Source organism: Oreochromis niloticus, linkage group LG11, assembly GCF_001858045.2.
Source record: "Oreochromis niloticus isolate F11D_XX linkage group LG11, O_niloticus_UMD_NMBU, whole genome shotgun sequence".
NCBI lineage: Eukaryota > Metazoa > Chordata > Actinopteri > Cichliformes > Cichlidae > Oreochromis > Oreochromis niloticus.
In genome coordinates, this window is record NC_031976.2 from 16,121,698 (window position 1) to 16,141,097 (window position 19,400).

A 19,400-nucleotide genomic window follows, 5' to 3' on the forward strand; every position below is an offset into this window, starting at 1 on the left:
TAAATTGTCTCCGTGATGAACACGCAGGTCATTAGAAGTGCTTTTTTAAGCATTGTGCTTCTCTGTAATGCTTTTTCTGAGATCCTGTAAAAGCAGGTAATCATAATTGCGGTCAGCCTTTCAGTTTCAATCTCAAATAGTTAAACTCTGCATACTTTCAATTTCATTTGGTTAACTTGAATGACTGACTAGTTTTTAGGCAGGTGACCAGACTGACCAGATTTAACTAGTTAAAAAAGTACAGAATCTGTCTTGCAAATATACTGTACTAATATGGTAAAAGCCTTTTTTTAATAACTTCGTCATGTGCACATTATAACATATCCATATCCATGTGTCTCTGTTTAACGCAAAGTTACTCATAATGTGACATCTGTGCTTGATGTAGTTTTGATGTAGTTTATTCAAAGTTAAAGCAACCAACTGGGAAAAGGCTTCATAGGACCTGTAACTCAGTGCTTTCTGAGTCTAGATAATTAAATCTCTGACATTAAATAGTATTAACATCTATGCTGTGTCATTCTTTTAGTCCTGAATTTACTGAGGGATTTGTTTGGGAATTGTTTTAGTTTCAAACGTGCTCTAAATGTCAGTTTTATTAAAATGACTTATTTCTTATTATTTTGAATAGTAGATAGAAACTTCTGCAAGTTTGTTTTATTCCATTGCTGAAGTACTTTTAGATTGCAAATAATTGTTTCCAGGAGCAGACTTATTTTTTTTTTCAATTTGTGTGCTTATTGCCCACACAGATTATACTCCTGTTTAATTGCTGCACACATGATATCATCAAGAGTATCAATGAGGTACAGCAGCGGTCCCTAATCTTTTTTGCGCCACAGACCGGTTTATGCCCGACAATATTTTCACGGACCGGCCTTTTAGGTGTATAAATACAACAAAATAAAACTAGTACCGGTACCGAAAAAATGAAGATTTATTCATGACACACGTGAAAAGACCCAGGAAAACCGAGTTAACGATAAAAAGGAAAACAAAATAACGCTGAAAACCAAAAAAACCCCCTGAAAACCATACATTTCACACCTGAGCCTCAACTCTCGCGGCCCGGTACCAAACGACTTACAGACCGGTACCGGTCCGAGGCCCGGGGGTTGGGGACCGCTGAGGTACAGTACATCATTGAAAACAATAAACTGGTAAAAACAGCTGTTTAAACCGGTATACTGCTCATTTGCACTCTACTCTTTTTTTCTTTTTCTTATTTTTTACAGGGAAATAAAAAGACAGTCTGTATTTTCACCTCTTAAGACAAGTTGAGAGATTCTCTATCATGATCTGAGATGGCAGATCGTAATGTGAGAGGTTACGCAGACGCGAAAAGGCGAGAGTAGTTTTTTTAAAACAAAGGTAAGCCGTTTATTAAAGGCTGGAAGAACTTAAAAATGAAAGCTGAAACAAGAACCAAGACTTGCAAACTAAGCCTGGCAAACTAAAACAAAAACTTAAACAGAGAAGACAGAACATGGGACCTGGACGAGGAACTTGGACCATGGAGTGAAATGCACACAACCTGACAGGAGATACAGGGAACCAGACACAATATATGCACAAGAGGGTGATTAGGGAGAGTGGAAACACATGGGCACACAGCTGGGATGAATAAACTAACACTGAACACATGTGAAATTGTCAGTGTAAAACAGGAAACACCAAGATACAGACTAATTCGTGCAGCTTGACCTAGGAGGTGGGGGGAAGGAATGCACATGGGAACTAGATGGACTAGGTTTAATAATCTTATTCTTTATGAATAAACATCAAGAATGGCTCTTTGTGCTAGCTTCAGCTAGCTTTTTATTTGTAGACTTGCCCTGTCTTTCTCTGTGGTCTTTTCCAATCCTCTTGCACCCCCTGTGGGTAGCTTTTGTAATATAAACTATCATTACGCTGGGGAGACAAAAGGAGGAGACACGACGAGGGGAAACATGGAGAGAGAGGCGAGAGACACGGACAGAGGGACATGACAGGCTGGGGAGAAAAGAAGTGAATTCACAATACAGACATCAATTGAAACATATGGAGAGAAACTTGTGAACAGAAAAAGCGCGACGAAATACAGCACACAAAGGGCACGGGAAAAATATGGAGACACATTCTCATAGTAAACACCAGTGACTATATAAAATACCGACCACCTAATAGCTCCCCAAAAATGAAGTTAAAACATCTCGATTGCCCCCATGTATCTGGCTGCAGTATAGGTCATAAACCCCGCCTCCTCCATGTTAGTATATAAGGCTTTGCCCATTTTTTAATAAACAGCTCAGATGTCAGCTGTCAGCAGAACCGTAGAACTGAAAAAAATGTAAGAGCAGAACTTTAGATCCTGAGTGTGTGAGGCCAAAGAAGGATCAGCTAAATTTCATATTTGAGAGAAAAACTTTATATTTCAGTTTGTGATGATTCTGTTCTCTTTGTGATTACAGGAGCTGCCCTCAGATTCAGACCTCAGCACCACCCAGTGACAACAGACAGATCCAACATGTTCACATGTAAACTGCAGTAAAAAGGTTAAAGTACCACATGTGCTGTTAGTGAAAGCTGTAGCTGTTTTATTGATAAAGTTAAAGACAAAAGTCAAAGGAATTAACAGTAGTAACAGGGATTAACAGTAACAGCATTAACAGTACCTCAGTTTGGTGATTCAGAAAGCTGCTGATCTCAGACCTACAGAGCTTCCGTTTTAAACACTTAGCTTAGTACTCAGCTGCATGAAGAGCTCATGAGATTCTCTCTGACACAATTAAATAAAACCTGATGAAGGTCAAAGGTCATCACTTGTATGTTCAACTAAAAGTTAGTAATCTGGAAATCTTTCACCGTTTTTTTTCCAGTAGTGTGTTATTTACCATTAAGTGATTCAGAGTCATTCATACCAGAGTAACTAGAGAGGATAATATATTTTTAAATATACTTTCTACAGAACTGAATATATAATCTTTATGTAAAAGTCCAGAGCCTCTTAGGATTTTCCAACTATTTATAACATTACACAAAGCAACGGCCTCCATCACAGTGTTCATGAAATGCTGGGTTTATCCATCTTCTGGAGCGGGCCTATCGTGTTGTTTAGAAGATTTCCCTGTAAGAGACCTGGTGGTGAACATCATCAGTCCTCCTTCATCCTTGCAATGAACTTCAGTCTTCCTGATGTTTCTGAAATGGTGCATCTCTCAGTGGGTTAACAGAACATGTGACACCTTTCTGTGATGAAAGAAAGCGAACAAGTTTCTCCAAATCTCTGGAACAACGAAACCCAGCATGGTCTCCCTCACCAGTTTTCGCCCAGGATGGATGAAGCTGTTGATAATAATGTGGATAATCAAAAGAACAAATGACAGGTCTATGAAACATGCTGCTGTTTTTATTTAAAGTTTCCATGTTAGCAGCCTGTAGAGTGCTCTGTGAGTGTAATGGATCTAAAACAGTTTCAGTTTCAGTCCAGCTTCCCAGAGAGGGTCCCATTATGCATTCATAATATTTCAATGCACAGGCTGATAAAACAAGAAATATTACAAGGTAGCGATAAGTTAAATAATTTTTTCTTGTCTGCAAAGCATCTGAAAATTCTAAAACTGTCACACAGAAAGCTAATAGTTCAATACAGCATGTACATATTAAAAAATAACAATGAATAACTGGAAATTACAGTACTTACTTTTTTAGAAATGTAAACGTTAAAGAACAGGTAACTGAACAAACAACTTGACATTGAGGAGCAGCACAGTCCCAGGGATCAGCAAATATGCGTATATGTGTGATGGTCGGATACAAGTGAGTTTCAGTTTAGTTTCTGTTTAGGTTATAAGCAGTTCTGGTGACAAAAGGTTGTCTTCTTTTTTCAGAGCACTCCTTCCTTCTGTGTTTGACAGTGACAAATAATAATTATAAAACAAAATCAAGTTATTTAAATTTTCTATTCTATAATATTTTCAAATTTGTAAAAGCTTCAATACATTTGTAAAAAGAGTTTGTGGTAAAGTTTTAAAATTCTTTAACTATCTTTTATTATTGCATCATTGGGATGTTAAGAGTGATCTTTGCAGGATGTCCACTCCCAAAGAGAGCAGCAGCAGTTGTTGCTACAGATAGCAATATTTAGATTGTCTTAGTGATGAATACTCACGCTATTAGAAATGCTTTTGTGGTTTTTTTTCTAGTTTTGTGCATCTCTGGAGTGCTTCTTCTGTGATTCTGTGAAACTTGATAAAACTGAAGTATAATGGACATCAAAACAATCTTTCTTTCAAAAAGCAGGTTAGGTCAAAGATAAAACTTTGAATGCTTTGAGTCTGATTCATTCTCACAACTTGAATGACTTGAATTGACTTAACTCAGTGTTATCTGGGTCATGTACATATTAGTTAGAAATGTCCACTATTAAAACAAAATAAGTACTGAGTGCATCAGATTTTGCAGATGGAGTTTTGATTGTATTGTAAGTTAACTTTTATTAAAACATTAAAACATCATAAAAACTGAGACATCGTTAACAATAACTTAAGAAATAAAAGTTATTCCCCCCTTTTTCTTTAGTCATTTGCAGAGAGAAAATTATCTCTTTCTTTTCAATCTCACCACCTCTGCCCAAGGGGTAAGTTCACCTGTAAACATCCCATTTCCTGACAGGAACCAGAGTGATAAGCTTCTAAAGTCACCAATGATGTCCAAAGATTTTTCAAGAATGGCGATTTAGCAAAAAATGTTAAAAAAAAATAAATATGCAGGTATTAATAAACGCATGTTTGTAATGTAATGTGCATCCTGTTAACAAAGCAGTACTTCCAAAGTGCTTCAACAGGCGGACCAGACATTTAATCATCCAATGACACGTGATTTGTTTTCAGCAACATCATCTGTGCTCAACTGCAGTATCTTCCCAGGCCAGGGACAGGACTATCAGGGAACCGAGGTCAACATGTTTTTGCTTTCTGTGCAGGAAAATGATGTGAAGGATAAATGTTACAAAGCAGGTTACAGAGAACTTGTTCTCCGCTGAGGCAAATTGCATTTTGCCTGCTGTTTACGGTCACAATCCTTTTAATACATATACCACTATCAAAAAATGTCGATAACAAATTAGTAAAATTTAAAACTGGTTGTTTTACAAAAACCATCATAACTATCTTTGGAAAGTATTGAGATCCCACAGAAGTTGTTACTTATCCCTGTGGAACGAGCACAATATTTCTATTGGAGAGGAAGGGATCTTTCTGGTCCCCTTTGCCTTCATACATTTCAGTGACAGCAGTGACTGCAAACTGTTACCTACAACAACAAATGAAGAGAACAATAAGAAATATTTCATCTCATAGGGAGCTCTTTGCATACAGCAATCTGATGGACCATCTGATGTTCATTTACTATTCCTGTATTGGGGTAGATGATGCAGTTATTTACCTCCTGCACAGATCATTGTCACATCTAGAAAGCACGGGAACACTGAGGGTCACATTTTTTGACTTGTCTAACGCTTTCAATATAATTCAGCAGGAGTCAACCATCGCCTTGCTGTATGGACAACTGATTATCTCACCATCAGACCACAGTTTTTGAGGTACTGATAGGCCAAGTGAGGCTCTGTGAAATACTGAAACATTCATCGAAATTGTACTGGAAATCTTAAACCCATCTCCACAGTGACGCCTACTGGCCACTGACTGTAATAAACAATGTATTTCAGAAAATAGTATTTTCTCCCTCTTTTAACACATGTGAGGCTGTTTCACTTGCTGAGTAATTTAGTGCAATGCACACTAAGCCAAATCGTAAAATATACCGAGCAAACACTGCTATGTTGTTGTGATAAACACACAGGTTTTCAGTTGTTTTGGGGACTGAGTCAGCTTCATTTTATGCAAGTTACCTGCCCAGTTTTGCAAACCTCAAAGAATTGTTTGACTGAAGCTTTATGTGAATGTCATTAGGTTTGTTCTACACGCTGTTAAAGGTACAAACTGCTGTGATGTCAGGTTTTATTTTTTAATAATTCAAAGGTGAATATACAAATAAACAAAACTAAATGTTCTTTCTTCTAAATAACTAAAAGATAATAGCTTATTTCACACTGGCCCATGTCTTTTAAAATCTGAACATGTCTTGGTTCACAAGTTGCTCAGTGGTGGACAAAGAACCTTTCCTTTACTTTAATTGTAATCTATAATGCCGTGGATGACACAACTTGTGACATGGATATGATGTCTGACTGACAGGTTTGGATTACATTAAACTTGCATGCCTTTATTTTTTCTAAGATATCTTTAATTCACTCTTTCTTCCTGACCTTTGTGAATCTGTAACATGTGAATTTTCGAATTTCCCCACAAAGTCTACGTCTATGTCCAGTGATGGGAATAACGGCGTTACTAACGGCGTTACTTTTTTCAGTAACAAGTAATCTAACTGATTACTATTCCTATCGTTACAATGCCGTTACCCTTACTAACAAGAAAATTCGGTGAGGTCGCCTTACTATTTTTCAACAGACAGACGGCTGAAGCTGTGTTCAGCTTACCGCATCTCATATCAGTTGCATGGAAGTAGCTGTCTACGTAAGTAATCGGGCGCTACAGCTTTAAGCAGCTGCTCGCGCTCCCGCGGATGGCAATCACTTTCTGGTAGACGATCACTTTTTGGCACAACACCTGTATGGGATCAGGGAGAAAAACAGTCGCATGAGTGCTGCAGTTTGACTGAGGAAGAATATAGTAGTCGTGGAAAGCCAATCACACGACCACTTTAAGATTACAAAGCAACAAGGTGATATATACCAGTTTTTAAATCGTGTTGATAGGCCAGTAAAACCAGAGTCATGATAAACAATATATACGCGGTGTTTTTCCTGAATAGTTTCTCTTACTGTGTAAGGACAGCGCTAGAAAGCACTCTCTGCTTATGACCAAAAAAAGTTTAGGAAGAGGGGGAAGTTTTAGGAGTGACGGCGAGAAAGAAAGAGAGAAAGAAAGACAGCAGAAAAAGAGAGAGAGCGAGCTTTGAGATGTGAGAGATTTGTGACGTTTAGCATGTTTGGAGTGTGTAGTTAGTGTGTAGTGTTGTGGATAGTTTTGTGTTGTGTGTCAAAACCATTGACTGTTTTCTACAGTCAATGGTCAAAACAATGAGGCGACTTCTGTCTCCAGGTAAAAAAACAGGAGGAGTGATACACCTGCTGCTGTCAGACCTGCAGGTATCAGGCTGTGATGTTCTCCTTTATAGTGGACAGAAATTATTCTTTTGGAGTGGGACAAATAATTTGTGTGGCATCTTATTGAATGCAGAACAGCTGATTGTTATGTAAATAGTTTGAAATGGTTATTTTAAAAAAGGGGTAAAAGGTAAATGGCTGCAAATAACTTTGTTGTTTGCAAAACCTGTGCATATGATTTTAAAATTGACAATTAATATTCGCATTTAAAGTTATGAAATATGTTTCAATAAACATGTTTGTGGTTGTTACAGTAAAAAATATAACTTTCTACTCGGATTTTATGTTTTTTTATCTGATTTTAGATCAATTGTGTTAATACAGTATGTCAAAATGAAAACATAACTGTAAATTCAGACACGTGAGGTTGTGCTGAAAAGAATGATACCAAATAAGGCAAAGTAAATAGTTTTTAAAGGTAAAATGTAGAAGTAAAATCAAAAGTTTTTAAATATGGCCAATTATACCCTGGACCCCAGAGGGTTAAACATTTTTCTAAAAGTAATGCAATAGTTACCTTTCAAGTAATTAATTACTTTTAGAATCTTGTAGCTCAGTTACTAACTCAGTTACTTTTTTGAAGAAGGAACCAGTTACTATAATTAATTACTTTTTCAAAGTAACCTGCCCAACACTGTTGATTAATACTGTTTAAACATGTAACAATGAGGATCAGTAAGAAACCTTTGATAGCTTTATGGCCTACTGTTACTAGTTCGACGAAGGGTTAATTCATAGACAAATATGCGCATGGGACCCTTCTCTGTGTGCAGCTGCCATGCAGAGGCATGCAGGTGTTTGGATGGCTGCAAAGGAAGGGTCTGCGGCCTTTTCTGGGACTATAAGCAAAAAACATAAGGCTCCTCAAACTGTCGCAATTTATAAACATAAGACGCCTTAAATCATAGGTGTCAAACTCTGGCCCGCGAAGCCATACCAAATTACTATTAGAGCTGGCCTACTGGTATTATACAGCTAATATATATATTGTTTAGTATTAAGCTTTGCTTGTTCCATATTCAGTTTTTCAGCAAAATGTGTTTGAGTCCATAAGAAAAGATTCATTCTTATATCTGGAGGAATAAATATATTTCAATAAATATATTTCAATAAATATTAACGTTAGCCCGCGACTTTGTTCCAGTTTTGAATTTTGGCCCACTGTGTATTTGAGTTTGACACCCCTGCCTTAAATAGATGTAAGATAAAGACAAAAGGTCCCACAAATGGCTGTAAGGTAAAAGCATCCAATTATGTAAACGGCTGTAAGGTAAGAGCAGACGGCTCTGTGAGTGACTATCAGTGTTGGTCAAGTTACTTGAAAAAAGTAATCAGTAACTAATTACTGATTACTTCCCCAAAAAAGTAATCCCGTTACTTTACTGATTACTTATTTTCAAAGGTAATTAATTACTTAGTTACTTTTTAAAAACACGATTTACAACCTGAATAGGTGATAAAGTGATAGGTCTTTCAGCCCAATTCTACTTTTTCTGCATAATCCATCATACAAAATGTAATCAAATGGAAAAGTCTCTTTTTAAAACTTGTTTTATTAGTTTTAATCTTTTAACTTTATGCATCAAGCAAAAATTTAATTATATGCAACATTCTCTGACTGGAAGAAATTTGTTTAACGTTTAAACCTATTTTCTGCACATTCCAGCACATAAAATAAAATAGTTTTTTGTGTTTACACACATGAGACGTTCTCGCAAAAAATCACGGTTTTAGTAACCCAGTAACGCAGCGTTCCTACGGGAAAGTAACGGTAATCTAATTACCGTTTTTGCAATGGTAATCCCTTACATTACTCGTTACTTGAAAAAAGTAATCGGATTACAGTAACGCGTTACTGCCCATCTCTGGTGACTATAAGGCACAAGTGTACAGCCTTTCATTATCTCTATAAGCAAATAAACCTGGCCTCTGCAGGGCAGACACCTGAAGTTCTGGTCCTCGTCTCAAACACCAGAAGGCAAAGAAGTAAACCCTTACTCAGCATGGATAGTAGTTTATGTCTAGCATGCGTGCCCAACAAAAGTGTTGAATGGATTAACTGATTAACTGCCTTTCTGTAGACTTTCAGACTCACTTTGGCCATAAAGCTGACAAAGGGACCCAATGCAATGATGGATGAGAGACTGGTTTGGAAGACGTTATGGTGTAGGGTCGTGTATATCATAAGTGGAAGATGAAAAGAAAAAAACAGGAAGGAGGAGGGGTCGCTGATCCTAAATAAGAGGACGGTGGATATGCCCCACTACTGCTTCTTTCCTGTCTGTCTTTTGTGTGTGTTTCTCTCTGTGCTTTAAGGCTCTTCACTCCAGGGTTGCTTTGCTTTTTGTTTGTTTTGCTTGCTTTCTATGTTATTTCTGCTCTGGGAAGGGAAGGGCAGCCATCTGCCACCACTGACTGGGGGTAAAGGGAGGAAGACAGGACAAAAAAAACATGCTATGGAAGAGATCCAGATATTAATAAATAATTATCAAATGCAGAATGGTATGTAAGCACACAGTGAGTGAAAAGGGTAAGTGAAGAAACTCTCAGTACAGTAATGTAACTGAAGGAGGATTTAGTGTCAACTGATCCAGATTTAGAGTAGGTATTCAATAAGCATAGCACCACCTCCCTCCCCACAACACCACTGCTAAAAGAGACAGGATGGCAATAAAATGTCAAACATGGCATTACTACTGAAATAAACTACTGTAATCCAATTATTCCATTAATTTTTTATGTTTTCTGTTAATGTTTAAAGAAAATCTTCAGTTAAAATTTGAAAAGTGATCATATTACTAGAAGTTGTTCATTCCACATTATTTGTTTTTATGGGGCCTTTGTCCTCTATGTGGGTGGAATCTCATACCATCCAACCAGAAACAGTGTTGAAAAAAGTAAATGTTTGAGGTGAAGGTGCTAAAACATTTAATATGTGGCACAAACACGTCCGTTGTTCCCATTCATTTAGTTTAATCTCCAGCAGTTGGCAAAATAACACCATTTCACTTTTTTTTTAAAAACATAAAAATATTACTTTTCCACCAACAAGGTGATCCCCAGACTGATTTGATGAAAATCCATCCATCTTACGTCCACATGTATCTTTCAAAACGCAGCTTTTTCTATGCGATTCAAATGGTTGTTTAAAATACCTGCATGCATGTGGTGTTTGAATTAATATCTGTGGAGCACCTATGATACAGCTGATGACAATCCGCTCGGGTACACGCGACCTCTGTGTGCTAATGTTATTTATTGCACATAGAGCCATTTAACTGGTCCTTACTTAACAAAAAAAAGTCTCTTCATCAAAATATTTAAGAGATACCCTGAAGGCAGAGACAGAGGGGGCTGTAACACAAACATTTCCCAGCTTTGAGGTAAATAAAGTCTTTCCTTTTTCTTCTTATATATTATATTATATTATATTATATTATATTATATTATATTATGTTATATTATATATCTTTTAAACGTGTTATACAAATAAACCTAACATGATTTGACTTTGAGGTTAATTCCTGTTCCTGCATGTTCCTGAACACAAACATTAAACTTCTCAGATAGATTATTCCTTTTAAAAAATACATGAGCAATCATGTCAGGTAGATAATTGACCTACAAGTGTGGAAAAACACTGCTGCAAAGAGTTTGAATTGTTCCTGTGGAGAGACAAACGTATGCTAAATACACTTATCAACTCTGTAGCAACGTTCAAGTTCTTCAAAGACATCACAGAGACATATTCATTTTTTTTACTGTGACCATGTTCTTTATCATGTGTTTTGAATGATGTCATCCCAAACAGCTGTAAATACTGCCAATGGTGGTTTCTGTTATTAATGTACACTGATCCAACCTGTAAAGGTCAAGTATTTTGTGTATAGGGGATGAGAGTATAAAGACTCCAACTGTATTTTTTGTTATCACTGCACATTGAGAGATGCAGTACAGTTCTTTGGTGCATATATAAACTTTATTTTGTGAAGTTTCATGCAAAAAAAGACAGAAGAAAGAAAAATGACAGCAATGTAATAATCACAGGCTCAGAGAGAGAAGTTCTGGTAAAATCTAATGATTTAAATTTCAGCTTTGTTTGAACTTCATTCATATATTATTAAAAAATATTTATTGACATGTTATATGTGTCATGCAGTCATATGTATGAATTTATATACCTAGTAAATATAGTTTGCTTTTTTTACTTTAGTTGTTTGTATTGTGGAATTTCTGTTTAAATTACTCCGAGCATTCAGCTACTGTCTTACAGACAATGTGAAAAAGATAAATATTGCAGACATAACAATACAGGCAAGACTGTTAAATTTATTTTGATTCGTTTGATTCATGTAATAAGACTTGGGGTTGTTGCATTTGTGTGTAAAGCAACAAAACCTGAAACTTTTTGCTGTTTGTTGATATGCGTGTGTGTGTGTGTGTCATTGGGAAAAGAGAGTTGTCATAGAACTTTATACAAGCTTCTAAAAAATTAAAAACACCCTTACCTTTTCTTTTCCTATGAAAGTAAGAGCATAGTGTTGCTAATCATCAGTACTTGTGCTGTGCAACTGTGTTGTTTGTCTGGGCTGTTCAAGTATTTGCTAAGACAATGCCAGGAGTGGACATCCTAGCAAATACATCCTTAGGTCAGACCATGAAATGCTCAGAGCAATCGCAAAATTCAGAATAGCTTCATTTCACACTCTACAGGCCTCAGAATATTAAATGTGATGTCTTGTTTAGAAAAATTAACAGGAAACAAAAAAGAACAACAGAGCACGGTTTAGATTTGCTAAGTTGCTGAATAAACCACAAGACTTCTGGGGTTTTTTTGACAGATGAGGCCAGGGTGGAGATGTTTGGCCATAATGCACACCACCATGTTTGACAAAATACAGCACACAACATATCAGCACAAACACATCATGCCAACTGTCAAGCATGGTGGTGAACAGGTGAGGATTTAGTTTTGCTGCCACAGGACATGGGCACCTTGCAGTCTTTGAGTACACCATGAACTTCTCTGTATACCAAAGTATTTTAGAATCAAGCATGATTTTATCTGTTTGCCAGCTAAAGTTTGGCACACAGATGGTCATGCAACAGGACAATGATCCTACTCAGGGAAGCAAATCTACAACAGAACAGATAAAAAAAAGGAAACTCCTGTGAAAACATTTTCAGAAGACTTTTCTGAATACATAAAATTGCTTTGTACTGGTAATACTCCATGTACACAAAGTGAAAAAAGATATTTAATGTTTTGCTCATGAAACATCCTATTTTCTCGGGGCTTTGGGGGGAAACCCTGTGAAGATAAGAAAAAACTGGGTAGTGGAGTCCAGCTAAGGGGAAAAGACCCAAAAAATCAAGAGCAGGAGGGAAGCACGTGGACTGCTGGTACTGTTGCAGACATCACCCAGGCAGCAGCTCATGTAATCTCCAAAGAAATTTGGGATCTGTATAGTTTGCCTGTTCGAACACTGATCCTTGGTGGCGCAGCCTTTTCCAAATGCCATTGCCCCAAGTGCATTCACTGAGGAAATGAAAACATTTTTAACAGACGAATCAGAGAGCACTTCAGAACACAGGAAGATCAAACATGTACATACTTAGTGCCGAAGGTCTGTTACCTTTTCCATAGAAGCAGTAGCGCTCATTTTCATTACACTTTACAGTTTTGAAGCAATCTTGTTTGTCACATCTGAGACACTTTGTCCCATTTGGAGAAGACAAGCTTTCAATGTTCCCTGGTATACACTCATAACATACCAGTGTGCAGGCTGGAAGAACACAAAACATGAAACAGAAACATGAAAAGAACATGAAAAGATGTAAATGTGTTAAATTATTTATTTTCTTGTCTACATAGCATGGAGAAGTTCTAAACCATTAACTTTGAAAAGAGTAATGGGGTATACTGGCATTAAAAAGCATGTTTGTTTTAACATACTTTGAAAAATGACATTTAATTATCTGTGCACATGCTGCAGGTCAGAATAAAGATGATTAGCAGTAAAATAAAAATGTAAATACTATGTAGGCTGTTGAAAAACGTTTATTAGGACATAGTAACATGCTGAAAAAGCATTTTTAAACAGGAAAATTTGCATGTGAGAATTACAATATTTATTTTCTTAAACATGGAAAAGTTAAAGATGAGATAAATGAAACAAAGACTTGCCTTTCGGGAGAAGCACAGTCCCAAAGATCAGCATAAGGAGATGCATTTTGTTAGTAGTTTTTGAGTGAGTTTCGAAATCTCTGTCTGCCTGCCTGTCTGGTCATCCACCTGTCCTTTTAATAATCTTTTATTAGTACTGTGATCTGCTTTAAAGTTGCCAGGTTGCCGCTGGGGACACCTATGTGATATTTACCCCAAAATATTAGAAGTGTGTTATATAAACAAGAACTGTCTTTGTTTATTTATTCTTTCTGTCTTTGGTTACCTGTGACCATGACATATGCTTGACTAGTGCTCAAGGAAATGGCAAACAGTAAGCTGCCTGTTCTGAATCAGACACACACACTCAGAGAATGGATCTTTAAAACAGTACAGGATTTCTCAGTAACTAGTAACTATAATTAATTACCTTTTCAAAGTAACTTGCCCAACACTGGTCATGTGTAAAGAGAGTACAGTTTTGGGTTGAGAAAACAGCTGCGTGGCTGTGTTGAACAAAGTCATGGTGAATAAGCTTGGCAATACATAGATGGGATTTTAAAAAATGCTACATCTAGGTGCAGATGTGACGATGGAGGCCAAGATGTTCTTTCTTAAGAACTCCTTGAATGATGACAATGTATTCTGAACTACAGTCAATGAAGAGCAACTGTACAAAGTTGCCTCTGTATTCTATATATCTTTGTGTACATGTTTTGCAAAGCATTCGTCATGGTCCTGGGTCGTGCGACCCAGTGTTTTGAGTTTTAGTCTATTTTGATGTTTATTGTTTATTTAGGTTCCTTAAGTTATTCTAGCCAATTTGTCCTTATATTACCCTTGTATTAAGTCTCCCTTGCCCTTCATGTGTTTATGTCTGTGTGTCTTATGTTGCCAAGTTCATGTTGTCGTTTCTGCCATCTTCCCCTGTACTCAGTCTCCCTGGTTTCTGTGTCTACGTTTCATGTCTATACAGTTATGTTAAGTTCAGGTCATGTCTTATCTCCATGTCTAATCTCCATGTTTCCTGTTTTACTTTGAAAGTCTGTATTCACTGTCAGTGTATTTAGTTTCACGTCTCCTGTCCTGTCGTTAGGTTCATGTGTGTCAGCTGTGCTCCCATGTGTGGCCACTTCCCCTGATCATCCCTCATGTGTATTTAGTCTCTGTGTTTCATGCAGTCTGTGTCGCGTCGTCTGTGTTCCCACCCTCCGTGTTTCCATGCTTAGTCTTTTGTATCCTCAGCCTTAGCCTTACCATAGTTTGTTCCCAGTTTAGTTACTGCTCTTGTGCTGCCCTCATTCTTGTTTGTTTCTTTCGTGATCATCAGCCACAATAAAAGGCTCGCTTTTGTTTAAGTTCACTCCGTATCCTCACTTGTGTTCGCATCTGAGTCCACCACACACACCACCGCACGGTCTGTCACCTCAGATCGTGACAGCATTGTGCTTTGCTTCAGGTTGTTGAAATAATTTCTTTTTATTAAATTGTCATCTTGCTGTCATATATATCTGGACCCTCATATATACTGTTGTGTGCAATAGGGAATACAAATTCAGACCTTGCTATATAGCTTTTGTATCATGTAGAAATGTATATTATATGTATTACCAAGGATGGCCCTAACAACCACTTGTCTAAATTTAGAATTGTCTAAATGTGATAAAATCGGGTGACAGGTGGTCCTTCACTGTAGCTACAGTGAAGGGTGACAGGTGGTCCTTCACTGTAGCTACAGTGATAGAACGTCCTCCTCCTCTGTTCTTACTGAAGTATTTGTTTGTGTCATATTTGTGTGCCCCGCTAATTGTACTCTGATATAGGGATTGTGCTACTTAATTATTAACACACAACAATCTCAGACTCACTCATCAGCAGCTTTCAGCAGCTCCATGTTGTCCATTATATGAGCAATGGACCTGCCTTAGAGAAGGAACAAAAACTTTGGGAGGTGACTGAAAGTCTACTTTCTAGTCTGAGAAAGCAGTACAGCCAAAGCAAGGATTGTCAGTGAAATATTATGCAATTACAGCATTACTGCTCTTTTACTAAGATTTCTCACTATCTCGATTCTGTCTCTCCAAGCTCTTTTGTTGGATGTCCACCTGTGGAGAATATAATAAGGAATATGTGCATTCTCATCCCCATGCTGCTTTTCCTTTCCCCTGTGTATGGGTATCCGCTGAGGTTTACTTTTTGCAATGAGACGAAAACCTGGAAAGATGCACAGGCATTCTGCAGGGAGCACCACACTGACCTGGTCACAATTAGAAATGAGAAAGAGAATAATATTTTTAGTGGCGAAGGCTGGATTGGATTATACCGCATCTCAAAGTCAAGGACATGGCAATGGTCCAGAGGAGATGAGATAGCTAACTACACTAACTGGGACACTGGTGGTAAGTTGCATGTAAATAAGTTAGTTTAATTTCAATTCAATTTTATTCATATGGCACCAAATCACAGCAGTCACTTCAAGGTTTAAGTACAAATGATTGACTCAGATGTTGCAATTAAAATTGTCTATACTTACATACATTTATAATGATTTAGTACATAGTCAGTTTTATTTTTATTGTGTTTATTGTTACCTGCACTTACAGTCATGTGAGAAAATTAGGACACCCTATGAAAGCCTGTATATTTTAAAATATATTTGGACATATGGGTATTTAATATCAATTGTAATGATACTGGGGGATCCAAATAATATAACTAAACAATTAAAAAATAAGAAAACCCATTTTAAAACTTTATTTGAAATGTAATTTAAAAAGAATTCAATTTCTGGTGAGGAATGAATTAGGACATCTCCACATAGTATCCGACTTAAAATGGTTAAAAGCACACACACATGTATCATGTCAGGTGCACATGATCAGTACATCTTTAACCAGCATTTTAAAGGAGCCTTGCCCTAATTAAACCTCAGATTTAGTTTGGTATGCACCTGTTGAAGTGTTGACATGAGCGCCAAGGTGAGAGCTAAAGAGTTGTGTGATGCCCTCAGAAAGAAGATCGTGGCCACTTATGAGTCTAGTAAGGGATTTAAAAAGATCTCAAAAGAATTTGACATCAGCCATTTCACCTTCCGGAAAATTGCTTACAAGTGGAGGACATTCAAAACAACTGGCACCATGCCCAGGTCTGGCCGTCCAAACAAATTCACCCCCAGAGCAGAGCGCAAGATGCTCAAAGAAGTCATCAAAAATCCTAAAATGTAATCAAGGTAACTACAGCAGGCTCTGGCTACTGTCGAAGTGAAAGTGCATGACTCTACTATCAGAAAGAGCCTACAAAAGTTTTACTTTCATGGGAGGTGTGCAAGGAGGAAACCTTTGCTCTCAAAGAAAAACATTAAGGCCAGACTGAAGTTTGCCAGAGTGAACGTAGACAAAGACCATGACTTTTGGAATAAGGTTCTTTGGACAGATGAGTCTAAAATTGAATTATTTGGACGCCAGAACAGTAGACGTGTTTGGCGTAAACCAAATACAGCCTTCCAAGAAAAGAAGCTCATACCAGCTGTGAAGCATGGAGGTGGGGATGCTTTGCTGCAGCAGGATCTGGCCAGCTCACCATCATAGAATTCATCATGTTTCTGCTGTGTATCAGAGGGTGCTTGAAGAACATGTGAAAACATCTGTTAAAAAATTAAAGCTGAAGCAGAACTGGACACTGCAACATGACAATGACCCAAAGCATACCAGCAACTCCACCAAGGACTGGCTAAAAACTAAGAAGTGGAGAGTCCTGGAATGGCCAAGTCAAAGCCTTGATCTTAATCCCATTGAGATGCTATAGGGTGATTTGAAATGGGCTGTACATGCAAGAAAACCCTCAAACATCTCACAGCTGAAAGAATTCTGCATTGAGGAGTGGAGCAAACTTTCTTCTGATCGATGTCAGAGACCTGTAAAAGGCTACAAAAGGCATCTCCCTGCAGTTATATCAGCCAAAAGTGGCAACACTAGTTATTAGGGGGTAGGGTGTCCTAACTTTTTCCTCCATTAAAATACACATTTTTGTTCATATCTTTTTTTAATGTGTCACAAAATGTTAATTTTTCTTGTTTAATTACATTTAAGTCACTTTCTTTTCTAGTAATACATAAAAAACATGATTGGAAATTGATATGTGATCAGTTCATAATAAAGAGATGATTATTTAATGGGGTGTCCTAATTTTCTCACATGACTGTAAGTGTTTTTTTGTTGATCACATTAGCATAATGGTGGTCAAGACTGACCACATGAGCACAGTTTTTAGTAGGAAAACTTTGTTAGATATGTGATGGTTCACATTATCAGACATTGTCAGACGTAGGTTACATTTAAACCATATCAGTGCAGCTACTAAAAATGCAACAACATGATAAATGCCTTCAGTTGCAGGACAGTAGATAATAATTGCAGGTCTTATCTGAAATCCATCCAAGTTTCATCTGTGCTCTTTTTTTCTCTTGTTTCTTGCAGAACCACAGCAACATAAACACCTTGCATACAAGGATAATGAAAAATGGAAGGCACATGATTATACTGACACACATCCTTTCATGTGTTATGATGATGATGATGATAATGACCTGATTTTGGTGAAGGATAATAAGACATGGGAGGAGGCACTAGAACACTGTAGGTCTCTGGATGGAGTGAACACAGAAGATCCACTGTCTTCATACTGGAACTACCGCTATGACTTGGCCACCCTGATCTCTCCATATGACCACACGTATGCACGAGAGAGGGCGCAAGAGGCTACCACTGATGAGGTTGTGTAGTTTTCTACACTGTATTTGTGTTTGTGAGAGACTCATAATTGTGCTTATATGCATCTATCTGCTCAATGTTGGCAGGTGTGGACAGGCTTGTGTAACCTAGCTGATCAGTGGCTGTGGGTGAGTGGAGAACAGATGGAATATGAGAATATTCCAAGCTGCCCGACTAATGGCTTCTGTGGTGTCCTTCAGAAGAATGGTACTGCATCCTTCAGCATAAGAGACTGCCAGCTAAGAAGGAACTTCTTCTGTAAAAAAAAGGCTTTAAACTCATTAAATTCCCTCAAGTACTGTACTTTAATATAAATTTGATGAAATTGTACTTGCAACCTAATTTAACAGGAGGTAGGGTGATAATGGATGGGCCTTTCTGATCAGTTTAATGTTAATAAATAAAAAGCACAAATAAATGTGCTATTCTTCCAAAAAACAAAGAACTATCTAAGTGACCATATAAATTGGATATCTTATCTACCACTGAACATGAAAATACTCTTTACTATAATACATTTCTCTAGTAGATGCTAGTTCTTGCATGAATAACCATAATAGCAATGAATGAATGAATGAATTATCTCAGTTTCCAGTTACCAAAAATAATTAATAAAAATACATTTTAAACATATTATGTTCTATGCAGTCATTGTTGTCTTAATTTGCATAAATGGTAAATGGTTGTTATATAGCACTTTTCACACTTGTTGTGTGACTGTATGATGCGATGTAATGCACAAAAATGCTAGACTATACATCATTTAAAATCAATAAAAGTAAAAAATGAACATGATGACCTCTTTTCCTTATCCGTATGTTTGAATAAGAGGTCTTGATGCATGCTCAGTCATCCATGAAAGGAAATTCTGGAAAGCTGAGCCTGTTCATCTGGACATTTCATCACTCATCCAAATGACTTCTTCACTCAGCTAACTGCAGGTTTCCCCAACCTTGTAAATAGTATATTTGCATAATGACTGAAACTATCACTGTGGCAGGGTGTGGTTTGTGGGGCTTTGGAGCGTGATGTCACAGGGGTGGGCGTGGAAAGGATTTCGGCCCGATCCGCCATTTTGGGGGTCTAAACAAAGCGCAAACGAAAAAGGAGCGAAGGCAACAGCCATGGTTCGTATTTGCTGTGTGGTCGGCTGCAATGTTCGATCACACGACCGGCAAGAGAATAAGCTTGAAAATGGTTTATCTTTTCATTCTTACCCAATCTGGAAGCAACATGA

General features: G+C 37.4%; 1 long non-coding RNA gene across 1 annotated transcript; it reads left to right on the forward strand.

Moving 5' to 3' along the window:
* Positions 1-14,231: 14,231 nt before the first annotated feature.
* Positions 14,232-18,012, forward strand: LOC109204130 (uncharacterized). Its single transcript, XR_003222111.1, has 3 exons — positions 14,232-14,853; positions 15,480-15,793; positions 17,870-18,012. It is a non-coding gene; the product is annotated as an uncharacterized LOC109204130 (long non-coding RNA).
* The last annotated feature ends 1,388 nt before the right edge of the window (positions 18,013-19,400 follow it).